The sequence below is a fragment of the Myotis nattereri genome (assembly GCF_964212035.1).
Source record: "Myotis nattereri genome assembly, chromosome: 4".
NCBI lineage: Eukaryota > Metazoa > Chordata > Mammalia > Chiroptera > Vespertilionidae > Myotis > Myotis nattereri.
In genome coordinates, this window is record NC_138079.1 from 15,036,342 (window position 1) to 15,053,326 (window position 16,985).

Genomic DNA, 16,985 nt, shown 5'->3' on the forward strand with positions numbered 1-16,985 from the left:
TGAACTTGCACAAAACTGAATCAGAACTAAGTTTGCAAACAAGAGGTAGGGTGTGGGGCAGCCATTCTGTAAGTCGGGGCAGAGGTGATGTGGTCCTGGAGCCAGAAACAGGAGAGCAGCTCACTAACCCGAGAGGCAACCTTTCCCTCAGTTCTGCATTGTGCTGGTAGAAGCCCAGCCCCCACTTATTCAGAACACCCAAGATTCAGTGCCATGCCCGTACCCCTTGGTTAATTCATTTCTCTGTAACCAGCTATAGTGCATATTCAGATCTATAACTGAGAACAGCAACCAGACATGAAATTCAGGAAATGGCTCCCCAAGGGGATGTGCAATGTGAGCTTGGCTACCTGACTTGCTTAGGTCTGAAGGCTGTGCAGAGGCAATTGCCTTCAGACATTGGGATACTAACAGTCATGCTCACATTGGCAAATTGGTGATTTAAATTGTCACTTGTGGTTGTACAGAATGAAGTGACAGAGGGCCATGGCTTTAGAAGCCCCAAGGTCCTCTGCAATGGATGATTACGGGGAGCACGAAGAGTACAGAACTGTATGGCGGTAGCCACTGAGCAGGGTAACAACACTGGGGAAAGGAGATTTCCAAACCTTTGGAAATTAGGGAACCCAGCTCTGAGCCAACAGAGCATGCCACTGTAGGCCACAAAGTGGGGGAGTATGGGGCTTGTAATAAATGGTGTGTGACTTCAAGTTTACATCACAGTGACCCAGTAGATGCATCAATTCATCTAGTGGACACATGAACTCATCCAGGGACCACTTACACAGTGTATAGTAAGAACAGGTATCCTTGATAAATAACAGAACCTTCCATTTTGCCAAGCATGGATTCGCCTAAAACACTCTCACCCTATAAAAACAGAAAGCAGTGCTACCATCCTCGATGTGACAGATGCAGGTGGCAATCTCTTCCACAAACCCTTTCAATGCCCCTGTTCCACCTCTGCCCACCTCGAGAGAGATGGTCTTAGAGCAGGGCTCCTCGATCTTGGCACATGGACATCTGGGGCTTGGTCATTTTTGCGTGGTAAAATACTTATCAGCACCCCTGGCCTCTAGCCACTAGATACCAGCAGCACACTCTCCCCACTTGTGACAACTGTCATCAGACATTTCCAAACTTCCTCTGGGGTCAAAATTGCTCTTGGTTAAGAATCACTGAATGACGTGGGATAAGCTTATCAGGGGTAGACTTCATTTACAGCTGGTGTGCCAGATTGCTTGACCTAGAAAGAGGCATAATTCTTGCTGAACCTCTGGATTTTGGAGGCGATATATCCCATGATTGGGTGTACGGCTCCTGCCACAGACACACTAATGTATGAGGCTTCCAGCTCTGAGTGAGGCTCAGAGCAAGATATGGCTCCATCTGGTGCAAGTCCCGCTGACCTGCTGACCCAGCTTGAAACTTCTGGGGAAAATGGGAAGCTAAATGGAGCTCTGATAAGAAAACCACTGCAGAGGCTCCTTGCCCACTTTGGAAACAACTCTCCTCTTTTTTGAACAGCTCCTGCCTGCTACTGATCCCGGAAGAAACTCCAGGTGGCCTTGGTACCTGAAATTCCCATCAGAATTGTCTACAATGACTGATCACCAGGCCCCGGAGGCTCAGGAAGCCCCCATTTCCTGCACACCTACACCTACGTACAACCACCTCTCCCTCTAACCCACACCTGTGGCCTCCAGGGAGGCAAGAAGTCACTTTTGCCTCTCCTGTGCATCGTGCGGTGCTCCCACGCCTAGAACCCGAAAGGTGGACTCTTTCAAGGTCATCTTTCCCAACTGCCTCAGAGGACAGATCAGGAAACTGACACCTGGGAAGGTTTAGTCTCTTCCCCCAAATGTAGAAGCAGGTGGTGACTGGCGAGATGAGAACCCGAGTCTTTCTGCAGATTTGAAGGTAAAGAGTTGGTATAAGATTCGCTGGCAAGGAGTTATTCTGCACCTTCCTTCAGCCCTCTCCTCAACACGTGTCACACCCAAAGAAAGAAAATGCATCCATCTTTGCATTTCATAACCTAATTAAATGTCTGAAAAGCAGGGGAAGTTTTGACTATGTGATGCAAAACCTGGTCAGGCCAGCTGTTTTGTTCCCATATTCTGGCTGGCTTACCCATCCTCCTCCAGCGTATAGGACTCTATTCAAGTCCAAGGTAATTGTCATCAAACTTTGTCCTAGATCTTTCTTAATACTGACATAAGACAATACATTAGAAATGCGAACATCATGGTTTAAGAAATTAAAGTTAAGCTACCTGGAGTTGTTGCTTTAAAAAATATATATATATATTAGTGCAATAGCAATGAGTATCACCTGATGAAGTGACTTCATACCTACAAAAACTAGCATTTATAAGTTTCATACAAAATGCAATGGGGTCTGATTATATAAAACTTCAATGTTTTTTAACCAAAAGGGTAATACTTCAAAATCCAAATGTATTTTGCCTCGATTCCTTAACCTTGAGTAGTCTGTCACTAAAATTCTTTTGGGGCTTCTCCACAAGGTGGTGCTAGCCTACAAGCAATTCTGTTGCTGAGGCTGGATGATGCCTTGGTGTTTGGGAAACATTTTATTAGGAGGTGTCACTCAAGTTAGCAGTCTTAATAGGGTTCATATTGAGCCTCTGGATTGGGGGGTAATGTATCCCATATTGGGTGTACTGCACCTCTAGGATTTGGATGTAACTCTAGGATTCATTAATTAAGGTCAAGGATGAATATTTCTAGCCCCATTTGAGGAGCTGTAACCTCATGCAATGGTCTTCAAGCCCAGGCTTGCCTTCTACATCTCCCCAGTTCTCGACTTCACTGGGAAAGCCTGTGAGAAGGGCATGGGCAGCACCCCCCCTCCCCCCCCCCCCGCCCGCTTCCACCTCTGCCCCAGTGATCAGCACCTCCTTAGCCCCAATCGCCTCAGAAGAAAATATACCAAGAGTCAGAGGTCGTTAAAAGATTTCCACTGGCTCAGGAGAAGCAAAAAAATATATTCAGTTCTATTTAGAAGACGGTCAGGGCAGAAAAGTGGGAACACTTGGGGGAACCCCAGTAACCTTTGCTGAGCAAGTCCTGTGTACCAAGAGATCCTCTACATGTCGCATCTCACTAGATCCTCATGACAACCCTACACGGCTGCTTGACCCCGTCTACCACAGGAGAAAAACTACAGCTTTCAGAAGCACCTCTCGCTGTCGGTGGCCCAGCTACAAAGCAGGGTCTATCAGACGGCAGTGCCTCCTTACTTTTCTACCACACTGTGGTCACGTGGACATCTGCAATGCTACTTCAGAAGCTGAGTTCCCCATGGCTCCGTCTTCCCTATATGAAGTATCGGAGTCCTGGAGGCAAAGGTGGTTTTAAAAAAGTCTAATGATTGCTTGAATATCACCAAGAATATCAAAGGGGATTCCATGCATAACCCACAGAACACTTCACCTCTGCTCCCCATTCTCACACCCCAAAGCTGTTCTAGGATTTCTCCCCCACACACAGACCTTCCACAGCTCTCCTCTCTCCTCCTCCTCCCTCTGTCCTGGCTCTGGCTAAATCCTTCCCTCTTTCTTGCCTCTAGGATTCATTGCCAGATGGGCGGCTCTAGATTCTCTTTTGAGGGAAGAGGGAATCGTCACAGATCTCTCATATCCATGTCCCGGGTCCCGGCCCAGGCCTAATGGGACTCAAACACACCTGGACACAGCTGGCCATGTGCAATGAGCTGGAGAAGTCCTCGGGGAGGGTGACTCATGAAAGTTAAATTGTATTCATATTTCAGGGGGCTTTGGCCAATGGGGAAGAAACATCCACAGATTACACGGGACTTCAGGGGAGAACCAGGGAGGGGAGGACAGAAAGGCTACTCTCCACACAATGTTTCAGACCCCACACTTCCTCCACCTCATCCCACCCCATCTTTCTCAGGCTTCTGGCATCTGTACAAACAACCTCTGCCACCTGACTCTCCAAGAAGGGCACATCTGGAGGGCTAGGCAATCATTCCCCAACCTGGCAGGCACTTGAATTGTCTCCGACGTTCTGTATAAATACAGATCGTCAGGCCCGCTGCAAAGCCACTGAATCAGAGCCAGTGTTCAAAGGGCCCAGGAGGCTGCCTTTTCCTAACTCCCAGCCAATGCTGGTGCAGTCACCCAGTCCCAGCCCTAGGTCAGGAACAGGGTTCCAGGACCACCAGCAGAGCGGATGCAAGTGCCCCTCGCCCTCCCACTCTGGATGAAGGTGAGTTATTCCTCTTCAACCGAGTTCATGAGCAGCACCCCAACATGCTGGTTCCCATCTGAACTTGGAGGCTACAGTTGCCAAATGGCTGGGGCAGTGGTCCCAAACTTTTATGTCTCAGAAACCCTTTACCCTCTTGAAAATTATCAAGGACCTGAAGCTTATGTGCATGTGGGTTATATCTGTTGATATGTACTGCATTCAAAATTAAAACTGGGACATGTTTAAAACAAGAATACACAAGCACATATTCCATCGGCCATCAGAGCAAAGACACTGCCACACGTCATGGTCCCTCTGAAAGCAACTCCACACTTATCCTAAGATAGTAGGAACATAGCCTTGACCTCAGGGACGCCCTGGAAGGGGCTGAGGCCCCCAGGGTCCTGGACAACAATTGGAGATCATGTAGGCTGTGGGAATGGGCAGAGTCCCCAGGCTGCCTGCAGGAAACTGATGGAGGCATGACCAAACTCTGGCTGACTTTACTTCCTGCGTTGGATGGAAGCAAATCCTCAAAAATGAAGTCTACAAGGCAATCAGCTGTCAGAAGCCAATTCCAGCATGTCATAATTGCAAGTTTCATCAAAAGGTTGATGGAACTTAGGGACTCAAAAAGGGCTGAGTCACATATGTTGTCACCTGTTGGGAATGGCTGATGGCATTTCCCCAAATCTGAAAAGGGATGATTGTTTGCTGCCAGACAGCTCAGGGCATCTTAATCTACATGTTATTGCCTCCTACTGGCCAAACACCTGAACAGCCGTAGGCTAATTCCCCCAATCTGACAATGGACTCTGTATAGGAAACCCTGACCCTTTGAAGTGTGTATCTCCACCTTGCCACAGGACAATTTGTGTTAATAAAAAGCATGGGGTCCTGAGATGAGGAGATCTTAGTTCAGTGGTTCTCAACCTTGGCTGCACATTAGAATCACCTGGGAATCTTTTTAAAATCCTGATTTCTGGGCCTCATCCTCCGGAAATTCTGTTTCTTTGTTCCTAATGTTGTGGCCCCACCCCCATAACAAAGAAACAGACTTTCCGGAGGGTGAGACCCAGAAATCAGGATTTTAAAAAGATTCCCAGGTGATTCTAATGTGCAGCCAAGGTTGAGAACCACTGTCTATGTTCCTTTTAGCTAAGCTCCTCTGACCCCCATATGTCTTCCAAAATTATGCTTCCTCTCTGGATTCTTTAAGTTACACACAGCCTTCTCCAGATTGCTGAACCATTTTTGATGCCGGAACAAGAACCCCAGCATTAATGGCTTCCTGAACCCTAGCAGCACCAATAATCAGCTCAAGTTTTCTGGAAGCAGCAACACGGGAACTATTCCAAACCCGCCTCTTGCACAATCCCTGGGACAATTGCAGGTCCACATTCTGGCACCAACAGAAAGTGCTGGTGCGGCAGGCAGAGTAACGGCCCCCACAGATGCCTACATCTCCATTCCCAGAACCGGTGAGTATGTAAGGGCACATGGAAAAGGGGGATAAGGGTGCAGATGGAATAAAGATGGGTAGTAAGCTGACCTTAAAATAGGGAGATAAGCCTGGGTTCTCCCAGTGAGCTCAGAGTGATCACAGGGCTTCCTTAAAAGGGGGCAACAGAGTCCCATACACCAAAAGGTTGTGGGTTTGATTCCTGGTCAGGGCACAGTCCTAGTTGGCAGGTTCACTACCCGACCGGGGCCCATACAGGAGACAACCAATCGCTGTTTCTCACACTCCACCCCCCTCCTTCCTCTCTCTCTAAAAATCAATAAAAATATGTCCTTGGGTGAGGATTTAAAAAAAAAGTGGAGGGTAGTGGCAGGAAAGGGGGTCCGAGAAAGAGATGTGATGAGGAAGAATGCAGACTGCAGTGCTGCTGGCTTTGAAGAGGGCCATGAGCCATTATGCGGGCGCCCTAGAAGCTGGAAAAGGCAAAAGACTGGCTCTCCCTGCCTCCAGAAAGGAATGCAGCCTTGCCGATGCCTCACTTTCATCCCAGAGAGACCTGTGTCCGACCTCTAACACACAGAGCTGCTAGATAATAAACCTGTGTTGTTTTTAGCCACTAGGCTTGTGGTACTTTGTTACAACAGCCATAGGAAGTTAACTCACCTGTGAAAGCTGCACAGCATTTGACCCCTGCCCCCAATGGGGGAGTTCCCAGAAGAGCCCTGAAGGAGGGAATGCCGTCCTGTGGGCAGAGCTGGGCAGGGGGGCGGGGGGGGGGGGGGAGGGGAGCAGACCAAGAGCGAGGAGCTCAAAACACTGGCCAGGAGGCCATAAGGATCCCTGACCCACCATCCCCCTCGCTCCCCTGTGCACAGTGTTACTGGAATGAGCATTTCCGTTTCAGGGCCCCATCCCCCACCTCCCGCCTCCAGGACCTCATGTCTGTTGTCTTGAGGATGACTAATACTTAGCACTTGGTCCCAGCTGCAGAGACACTCGCTGGCCTGGGTCACAACCGCATGGAAGCAGAGACCTCCACCATGGAGACATCACCACTGGGTGAAGTGAAGTAGCTGGACACGTTTCAGGTTGTCTCCTGGGCGGGGGAGGGGAGGGTGGGGAAGGGGAGGGCAGTGTGTTCATTATGGAATGAATGTCAGGAGGAGTACATGTGTGCCTTCTGAGCGGGCCAGAGCCCAGGGATCGAAAAATCACGTATCAGTTCGAGTGACAGCTCACCCAGAACACAGTAAACCCCACTGCATCCTGGTTACCTCCCTCTACTGCCTCTGGGCCACTGGGAGTCACTGCAGAATGGCCCAGCCCCTCCACCACTGCCAACACCTGACCAAGCTGGAGAGGCCCCCGCCCTAGAATTCAGAATTACAGCTAAGAGGCAATTCACTGTTTTTGTTTTTTCAGGTTGCAAAGTTGTGTGTGTGTGTGTGTTAATCTATCATTGAGTTACGTTTTCCAAGAAATTTGACATTGGGAAAACCAATCTCATAAGAAAAATGTAACCCTTCACCTGACATTTGACAAAAACCATGGGACATTATTAAAATATTATAATTAGCATAATAGGTTCAACATTAGATTAGATTCTTATGGCTGCCATTTTTGAATCTCTCAATCCACATAAGATGCAAAACAAAAATTGTTCATCTCATACCATGTTTATAATGTTCTCATTTGTATAGTGTGCATAACTAAATAGTGAAGTAACCATAATGTAGCTGCCTTCCATCCATACGAAAGTTATCACCAAGATCCCCCACACTCCAATCATTTAAATAACACTGATTTCAGAACGATGCCAAAAATATTTTTTTACGTTTTTGCCAAAAGAGCCTGCCACATTTGCTACAGCATAAAAATAACTTCAGTCAAGTACAGGTATGTCAGGGCTCCTGTGACACCAGCCTCCAGATGCGGGGGCTGTGACCACGGAAGCTCAGAAGCCAGGATGGGCTCCTGCCTACAGGCAGACGGTGGACACAATCGCGCCCGTCTTCAGAAAGACAGGGACAAGAATGAGGCCAAGACCCACGTGTGCAGAGATGAGAGTCGGGGTGACCTGCCGGCCCCGGCTCTTGACCCTTTCACAGCCCCAGCATCACCACCACCACCTGTGAGTCCCCGAAACAGCCCTGCCTAGTCCTGCCCCGTTCCTTTTATCTGCTTTAGTTGGTGTAGGTTTCTTGCAACCACAGAATCCTAACCCGCATATGATAAACTATTCTAAGGGCATGGGGTCCAACAGGAAGCATTTAATATAGAAAATATATCAAATCCATAACCAATATTTAGTTCCCAGATAGGTTCCTGTGAATAGAATCTGGGGTGACCACACTAAGCAAGGCTGCTGAGTCCCACACTTGTGTGCACCACCCCTCATCTCTCAGCCTCACCTGTCTCTGGGGCCCTGGCCCACTTGTTCCACCCCAGCTGTCACGCGTGTCCAACTCTCATACACACAGCCCCACCCACTGCAGGCCTCTCACCTCCAGACACCTGGAACCTACTTGGCACCCACGACACACAACCTGAAGAGCGGGGAGGGGTGAAGCGGAGGGAGGTTAATGTCAATGAAGCAAACATTCACTGGCGGGAAAGTGGAGCCCGAGATCAATCCTCCCTTCCTTCCCTCTCCTGGACTCATGGTTCACGTGGCTTCGTGGCAGACAGCCCCACCCACTGCTTCCTGGATGCGGCCAGCTAAATAACGCACCCTCAGTGTGTGCTCCCTCCAGCTGCTTTTCCCGCAGCTTCCCTGGAACTGCACTCCTAATAAACTGGTTACACAAAGCCATGCCCCAATGATGCTTTTTAGGGAACTCATTCCAAGATGTTGTTGATTTCAAGGGGGTCTATGGTAAACTCAGGAGCTGAATATGGTAGAGATGAAAAATCCCTGGCTAGCTTTCTTTCTGGTAACTGAAAGGACAATAGGATCCTATATAATAAAGGGGTAATATGCAAATTGACCCTAACAGTGGAACGACCAGAACGATCACTCGACCAGTCACTATGAGGCGCACTGACCACCTCTCAGTCCCTTCCCCAGGCTCCCATTGCCCGATGGCGAACGGGGAGCTGGGAGTGGGTGGCGGGGGACGCAGGCAGCGCCAGACCAAGGCTCCCACCCTGCAGGTGGCCCCACACACAGAGGGCAACCCATGGTGGGGGCAGGGCCAGTGAGCAGGTTGGAACGGCCGACCTCTCAGTCCCTCCCCCCAGCCAGCAGGCTCCGATCACCGATCGCTGGATGGTGAACAGGGAACCAGGGGTGGGTGGCGCAGGGGGCGGGGCCAGCTGCCAGGGAAGATGGCCCTGATCACAGGCCAGGCCTAGGGACCATACCTGAGCATGAATTTCGTGCACTTGGCCTCTAGTATTATAATAACTGAAACACAGACAGAAAAAAATTGATCCCCTGGGAATCAATTACACCAAGTTACTTAGTAACATATTTCCTCCACATTCCTCACACAAGAGAATGAAAGTAAGATCCTGTTAGCAAATAAACGAAGTTTAATCCTCACTCTGCACCAAATGTGAGAGAAGTTAATAAGATGCGTTCAGTGGGACTCCTCAAACAATGACCACTTCTGCCTGGAGGAAAACGAGCACATAGTGATGAACTACATAAACCTGTCACATGGAAACCACAACCAAGAGGCAAAATTCCAGAAGCCATGTCCCCAGGCAGCCACCAGGTGGTGTGCTTTCACCATCATTGACTTCTTTACCTGGTTCACTGCTCTTAGCTTGAGAATTTGCTACTTGGGCAAACTGAAATTTACTTGCAATAAGCTGAGAATTTAAGAAATCTCTAAATTTAAAAAAAGTTGGAAAGTGTTTTATTATAAATGCAGTAATACAAGTAGACAAATGTAAACCACCGACATGTTTAACTTGTCCATTAGCTCCATGTGTGTTGCTACTACTGTTCCTCTAGCCCAGTGATGGCAAACCTTTTGAGCTTGACGTGTCAGCATTTTGAAAAACCCTAACTTAACTCTGGTGCCGTGTCACATATAGAAATTTTTTGATATCTGCAACATAAATATATAAAACAAAGACATATTTTTGATATTTATTTTATATATTTAAATGCCATTTAACAAAGAAAAATCAACCAAAAAAATGAGTTCGTGTGTCACCTCTGACACGCATGTCATAGGTTCGCCATCACTGCTCTAGCCTCTGATTCTTGAGAGGGAGGCTTTTTTATTATTATTTGTATTTTGTATTGGTTTCAGGTGTACAGATTGGTGGTCAGACAATGATATACTTTACACAGTATTCCCCTCAGTATTTCCAGTACCCCAACCAGCACCATACATAGTTATTGCAATATTATTGACTACTAGAGGCCCGGTGCATGAAAATTTGTGCACTGGAGGGGGGGATCCCTCAGCCCAGCCTGCCCCCTCTCACAGTCCAGGAGCCCTCAGGGGATATCCTACTGACGGCTTAGTCTGGCCTCCCTCTGCGGGAGGCAACTGGGATGATCAGGGAAGGCGCTACCCCATCACCCCGCTGCTGCTGCCACTGCTGGCCATGGTGGCAGTAAGGCCTGAGCCCTGGGCCTCGCAGCCACTGGGGCTCACGGCTACCTGAGCCCTGGACCTTGCCAGGGTTCAAGGCTGCCTGAGCCCAAGGCTGCCTGAGCCACGGGCCTCGCAGCCGCTGTGGCTTTGTCTGGGTGGACATCCAAATGGATGTCTGGAAGACGTCCACCCTAATTAGCATATTACCCTTTTATTAGTATAGATACTGCCTATGCTTCACTTACTTCCTGTGTCTATTTTGGAACCACCAATTTGTGCTTCTTCACCTCTTTCACCCAGTTTCCTAACTTCACTCCCCTCCAGCAACCACCAATTATCTCTGAATCTATGAGTCTGTTTCAATTTTGGTTTGTTCATTTATTTTGTTCTTTAGATCTACATATAAGTGAAATCATATGGCATTTGTCTTTCTCTCACTGACTTATTTCACTGAGCATTAATGCCCTATAAGTCCATCCATGCTGTCCTAAATGGTAAAGATTTCATTCTTTTTTTTCCATTCCTATATGTACCACCACCGCTTTATCTATTCATCTATTAGGGGGCACTTGGGTTGCTTCCATAGGTAGGCTATTGTAAATAATGCTGCAATGACCATCGGGGTGCATATATTCTTTCGAATTCGTGTTTTGGGGTTCTTTGGATAAATCCCAGGAAGTGGAATCACTGGGTCATAAGGCAGTTTCATTTTCAATTTTTTGGGAAACTCCATCCTGTTTTCCACAGTGGCTGCACAAATCTGCATTCCCACCAGCAGCACACTAGGGTTCCCTTTTGTGATAGTGATGATTTTTATTTGATAAGGTCATTGGCTCTGTTTCGCTTTAAAATGGATATGGGTATGTGTGTTTGCTGTTTAAACAAGATGTTTTTATAACCAGAAAGTCTCCCAGAACAGCATTTCTCATGTTAATCCACAGCAGAAAAAGGAGGCTGTGTATTGAGGGTCACTGGTGGCCCAAGGGAGGTGGGGAGAGCCAGAGAATTGAGGGCGCACTGCTTGCAGGATGGGAGTACAGCATAGAGACACTGTGATAACACCACCAAACCTAAGACAAAACCTTCACAACAAAATTTTCCAGGTTCACAACAAGAGATTCATAAAGTAATTTACTATCCGGCTATATAGACAGTGCAATTCTATGAAGCTATTTAAAATGATGTTACAGCATTTACAGAAATTGAAACATGTTTATTTGTTGCCAAAAAAAAATTTTTTTAAATCAGACGCCAAAATAGTATGAATCAATTTTTGTTAAAAAATGATAATAAATAAGTAAATTGCATGAACCTATAGACGGGAAAGAGACTACTGATAGTGATTATTTCTGAGACTGAGAGAAAGGTTTATGTTCTGTTTGCTTAGCTATACTTCTTATTTTAATTTTTTTATTTTAATTACTAGCACTACTCTCTACTAGACCTCTTCTAATAACTCCAGCTCACTTCATCCTCACAAATGCCTATGAAGTAGCTACTATTACAATCCCCATTTTTATGGATTCAAACACTGAAGAACAGAGAGGTGAAGATCACAAAGCTAATGAGGGGCGGAACCAGGATTCAGACCCAGAAGTGGAATCACTGGATCATAAGGCAGTTCCAGTGGGTCTGGGTTCATAACTAATAAAACAAGAACCAAAATAACTGAAACCGGTTTGGCTCAGTGGATAGAGCGTCGGCCTGCGGACTGAAAGGTCCCAGGTTCGATTCCGGTCAAGGACATGTACCTGGGTTGCGGGCATATCCCCAGTAGGAGATGTGCAGGAGGCAGCTGATCGATGTTTCTCTCTCATCGATGTTTCTAGCTCTCTATCTCTCTCCCTTCCTCTCTGTAAAGAATCAATAAAATATATTTAAAAAAAAAAAACAAGAACCAAAATAATTGGGTGGAAAAAAGATGGAAAACTGTATATGTTTTTCATCACAATAATAAAAAAATAATAACAAAGACAAATATAGGAAGCAAAGAAGGAAGAGAAAGAGAGGAGGAGGAGGAGGCAGGGAGGGAAGGAGAAACTGTGTTCCATAAGGGAAAAACACACATATCCTTTTGAAAACTTTAAAAAAATTGTTTAATGCCCCTAAAATTGTATTATGAAAAGGAATCTGTGTGTGTGTGTTTTTAAAGAAAAAGTATAAACTGAAAAATAGATAAACATTGAAATGGTTAACCCCAAATAAACTGCAAGAATTCAGGAACATGCAAGCAAAATGTCTTAAATCAGAGGCCCTTAGTTTTTTTTTTTCCTGAATACTCCTCGCTGGCTGCTCCCTGTCTCAGAGCACAATAGGTGTAGAGGGGCTGGATTCCCTCCCTACCCCACAAGTCTGGACTTTGCCTCTCTAGAGCATGCTTCAACCTGACTAGCATGGAAGTCATTTTTTTAAACTAAAAAAAATAATAATAAAAGCAGAATTGTAAAAGAAGGAGGGGGATGATGCCCAAGCTGAAAGAATGATAAACCTTAAATACCAGTTCATACTATTCAAATGTGAGTGTTTAAACAGGAAACACATAGACCCCTCCAAATGGGGATAAGACCCAGGGCTGCAAGTGAACAAATGAAGTTTATGTCTGCAGCCAAAACAAACCACCCAGTTCAGCCAGATTTGGGCGGGGAGGGTGGGTAGTAGTTGACGGAGGAGAGGAAGGCAAGAGGACGGGGAGAAGCTGGGAGGGGAGGAGAAGCCTGAAGGAGTGAGAAGCATGGTGAGAGAATGGAGGTGGGAGAGGAAGACAGAAGAGAAAGGGGCGAGATGGGGAAGCTTCTGTTTTTCAGGTGGAGGAAGGGACACAAATGTATGTTGAAACTCATGGAGCCTTGCCGGGAGCCGGTCCATCCTTGCTGTTTCAAGGGACCTGGCATATATGGCATACTGTTCTTAATATGTTTGCTCACCTTCTTGGCACAAAGTGCTTTAACCAAGGTCACCTCTCTGAGAAAGGTTGTTTCCCCAGGTGGGTATTTTCCCCTGAAGTTAGGGAGGGAATAAAACCCCTTAACTAACTGCCAGGCGGGTAATTAATCACTTTAACTACGAACAATCATGCTTAAGCTACATAATCTTTACTCCCTGGAATGGAGATAAGAAACACCCTAACCTTTGGAATAGAGATTGATAGGATTGGAATCAACTGGTACAAATACAGATATAACAAGACAACAAGACACAGAACCTAGACACAGAATCTAGACACAGAACCTACACACTGCTGATCAACTGAACGCTGTCTCCGTGTCATTCCTTCTTCGCCGACTCCGTCCACACCTTTGGGGACCCCTGGACCTGCTGGGGTTGGACCCCAGCAGAGCCTGAGCACCTCCTCCTTTCTTTTCCTCGGTCCCTCCCAACAGACTTCAGGCAAAACATCCCCATCTGCAAAAGCAGGGAACGTGTCTTTAGCTCTTAACTACATGGTCAGGATTAAATTTTGTAAAGACGTTCGAGTGTCGTATGTAACAAGCATTAAGCAAAAGCCTTTGTTTCACTGCAATATACTCCAGTCCACAGAGCAGCATTAACAGACCTTTTTAAAAAGTGATCTTAATACAAATAAAGCAAGTGCTGCTTCAGAGAAGGGTACCCGAGCCCAGAAAGCTGCAAAGTGGTGTCACAAACTCACAAAGGAGGAGACAAAAGCTCACTTTGCCCATTCAGCTCACCCGCTTACTCACCTTCCAGGAAACCAGTATTTTATAAATAGCGGGGATTAAACTGTTTTAAAATAATATTGTTCGTGTCACTGCAGATGCCAAGTCTTGTGAAAGGAGCTCTCTATTCCGCTCGAAAGCATGCAGGTTTGTCTGGTGAGCCGCCACAAAAGGCTGGCTTGGGGGGAGGGGGGGCGGGGGAGGCTGATTCTTGAGCTACAAGAACAGGAAGAGCTGAGCAGCTTGGAACTGCTTGGGATTCTTCAAAATCCCCGTGTTCTGCCTGAAATGACTGGTCATCCTCATCCTCTCCCTCATAAGCACACTAATCCCACCATATCCCTCAGACCCCAACCAAAAAGACCACGTATTCCCAGGTTAGCCACAAAGCAGCACACGGCACAGGTGGGGAATTCAGAGAAGGACAGAGGTAGACGTGAGAATGAAACCAAGCCCGGGATCTCTGTTCGGAATCTTTGCATCAGGGCTTTAAAAGATCATCTGCACCTCATCTTTGCTCTTTAGCCTTTGACCAAAACGCATAGACACTTTAACCTAATTTCTTTATATTCACTCATTTACCAGTGATGTGCTGGGCCCTGTTTTATTTCCCTTTGGTGCCAGTGGCCTAAATACTTGACTTTTTTAATCTATAAAAGTGGGGATTGTAAATTCTCGTTTTCAGAAATTCCACTGCAAGACTATATCTTATATCAGGGGATTCCCTTGTAATGGAGTTGTACTTGTGTAACAGACTTAATGAAGAACTGCTCAGTTATTGGTATTCCACTCACATCTAATGTCATTTCCCAATGCTAAAAGGTGAACAAGAAGGTAAGAATACATTATTAGCCCTTTTAAAACCTTTATAATGAGGTTTAAAATATTAGTTCACTGGGCATATATTTGCACACAGTTACCAAGACTTATTAAGACTCCAAGGTGAAACTTAAGCAGCCCTCCCCTCCTACAGCAACTGTCAGGGCAGAGGCCACTAGGCACTGACCCACTTACTTCTTCCGATGCTTTAATTATCCCAGAAATAACACAGCTCTTTTTTGAGAAGCGGTGATATATTTCTGTTCTTCCTTCACACCCTTACTGTGCCTGGCCAGCTCAGCCAAGGGTTCGGTGAGCCTGGGGAGGGGGGGAAGGGGGTGGGCGGCAAAGGATGCAGAAAAGACAGATAACGAGAATAAGCTGGGTGGATCTCCTGTGCCTGGCTGAGGCCATAGAGAGAGATCCAGACAGTAAGCTGAGCCTTTATTTTATAGCCAGAGGTGAACAAGGTAGTGGTCACCATAGTTACAATGTTCTTGTGAGTTTCACTTGTTTTGGCAGCACTTGCTGCACCTCCCACAGCCCATTAGCTACCTTATATAGAAGCTAAGAGGGCTGTGCCCTCTAAGCTGGGACTAGTTTGTGGCTTTGCCAACAGTTCAGTCTGAGGCTTAACCCTACAGCCACTCCCCAAATCTCACCCTTTTTTATTTTTAAGCTACTATAATAAAAGTAAAACTTAAGCATCAAGAACACAACTCTGGCTATTAAAACAATAAGAAAACAATGCCAATGCAAAACAGCAATGAGAGAGAAATCACATGACAGTAACATTTTTCTACTAAATGAAAGTTTCTTTTGCTGATGTACTCAGTGTCCTCGGACTTGGCTGCACAAGACTTTACAGAAGACTGGCAGCTCACCAATGCTAGCACAGCCATAAACATGGCTGAGGGAGCAGCCTCCACTTCTTGCTTTTCTACCATCTGCTGGGCCTCAGTTGCTAACTTCTTCAGCTGACCCCATGTTGGCACTTCAGTCCCTTGCGTAGCCTTCCTTTTCTTCTTTTTTCCACTTTGCTGTCATCAGGGCAACTCTCAGTCTTTGGAACGATGGGACAAGGAGCTTCTCTGGGTCCATTGTGGTGACACATGTAACACTTTGGCACCCAAATTGGCTGTGCTGCTCCTGGAAAGATACAAAACACAACCTCTTCCCCACATCATTACTGAATCCGGTAAAACTCTTGTCTGGTTTGTGCATCCTTCCATCGGGCTACCCCGGCGGAGGCTATTGCACTGGCGGTCCAATGCCTTTCAGCTGCTGTACAACTCTCTGCATTGTAATTCAAAAAATTTAACACACGGGAGGAGGCAGGAAACCAAACACGAGCAGGAGCTGGGTGGACACCATGGCCGGGATCACCACCATTGAGGGTAAAACGCGAGATCCAGGCTCTGCAGCAGCAGCCAATGATGCCGGAGAGAGGGCCGAGCGCCTCCAGCAGGAAGTGGAGGGAGAAAGGCAGGCTCGGGAACAGGCTGAGGCTGAGGCGGCCTCCTGGAACCGCAGGATCCAGCTGGTTGAAGAGGAGCTGGACCATGCTCAGGAGCGCCTGGCCATTGCCCTGCAAAAGCTGGAGGAAGCCGAGAAAGCTGCTGATGAGACCGAGAGAGGTATGAAGGTTATTGAAAACCGAGCTTTAGATGATGAAGAAAAGACGGAACTCCAGGAAATCCAACTCCAAGAAGCTCAGCACATTGCAGAAGAGGCAGATAGGAAGTAGGAAGAGGTGGCTCATAGGCTGGTGATTATTGAGGGAGCCTTGGACGGCACAGGGGAACGAGCTGAGCTGGCAGAGTCCCAATGCCGAGAGACGGATGCGCAGATCAGACTGATGGACCAGAACCTGAAGTGTCTGAGTGCTGCTGAAGAAAAGTACTCTCAAAAGGAAGACCAATATGAGGAAGAGATAAAGATTCTTACTGGTAAACTCAAGGAGGCAGAGGTTGTTGAGTTTGCTGAGAGATCGGTAGCCACGCTGGAAAAGACAATTGATGATTTGGAAGATAAACTGAAATGCACCAAAGAGGAACACCGCTGTACACAAAGGAGGCCGGACCAGACTCTGCTGGACCTGAATGCGACGTAGGGCCACCCAGTCCCGCCCTGACGCTGCTCCTCCCTCTGACCCTGACCCCGCCTGAGGCCAGCCTGCTTGAAGCTGACCTTTAAACTGAGGGCTGATCTTTAACTGGAAGGCCGCTTTCTCCTT

At 47.0% G+C, this 16,985-nt stretch overlaps 1 protein-coding gene and 1 pseudogene across 2 annotated transcripts in view; one reads left to right on the forward strand and one right to left on the reverse strand.

Annotated features, from left to right (window-relative positions):
* Nucleotides 1-16,985, reverse strand: part of DNAH5 (dynein axonemal heavy chain 5) — a 221,782-nt gene that overhangs the window by 194,444 nt on the left and 10,353 nt on the right. The window lies entirely within an intron of this gene.
* On the forward strand, nucleotides 16,122-16,862 carry LOC308518044 (annotated as a pseudogene). Its single transcript has one exon. The product of its transcript is annotated as an uncharacterized misc_RNA (transcript).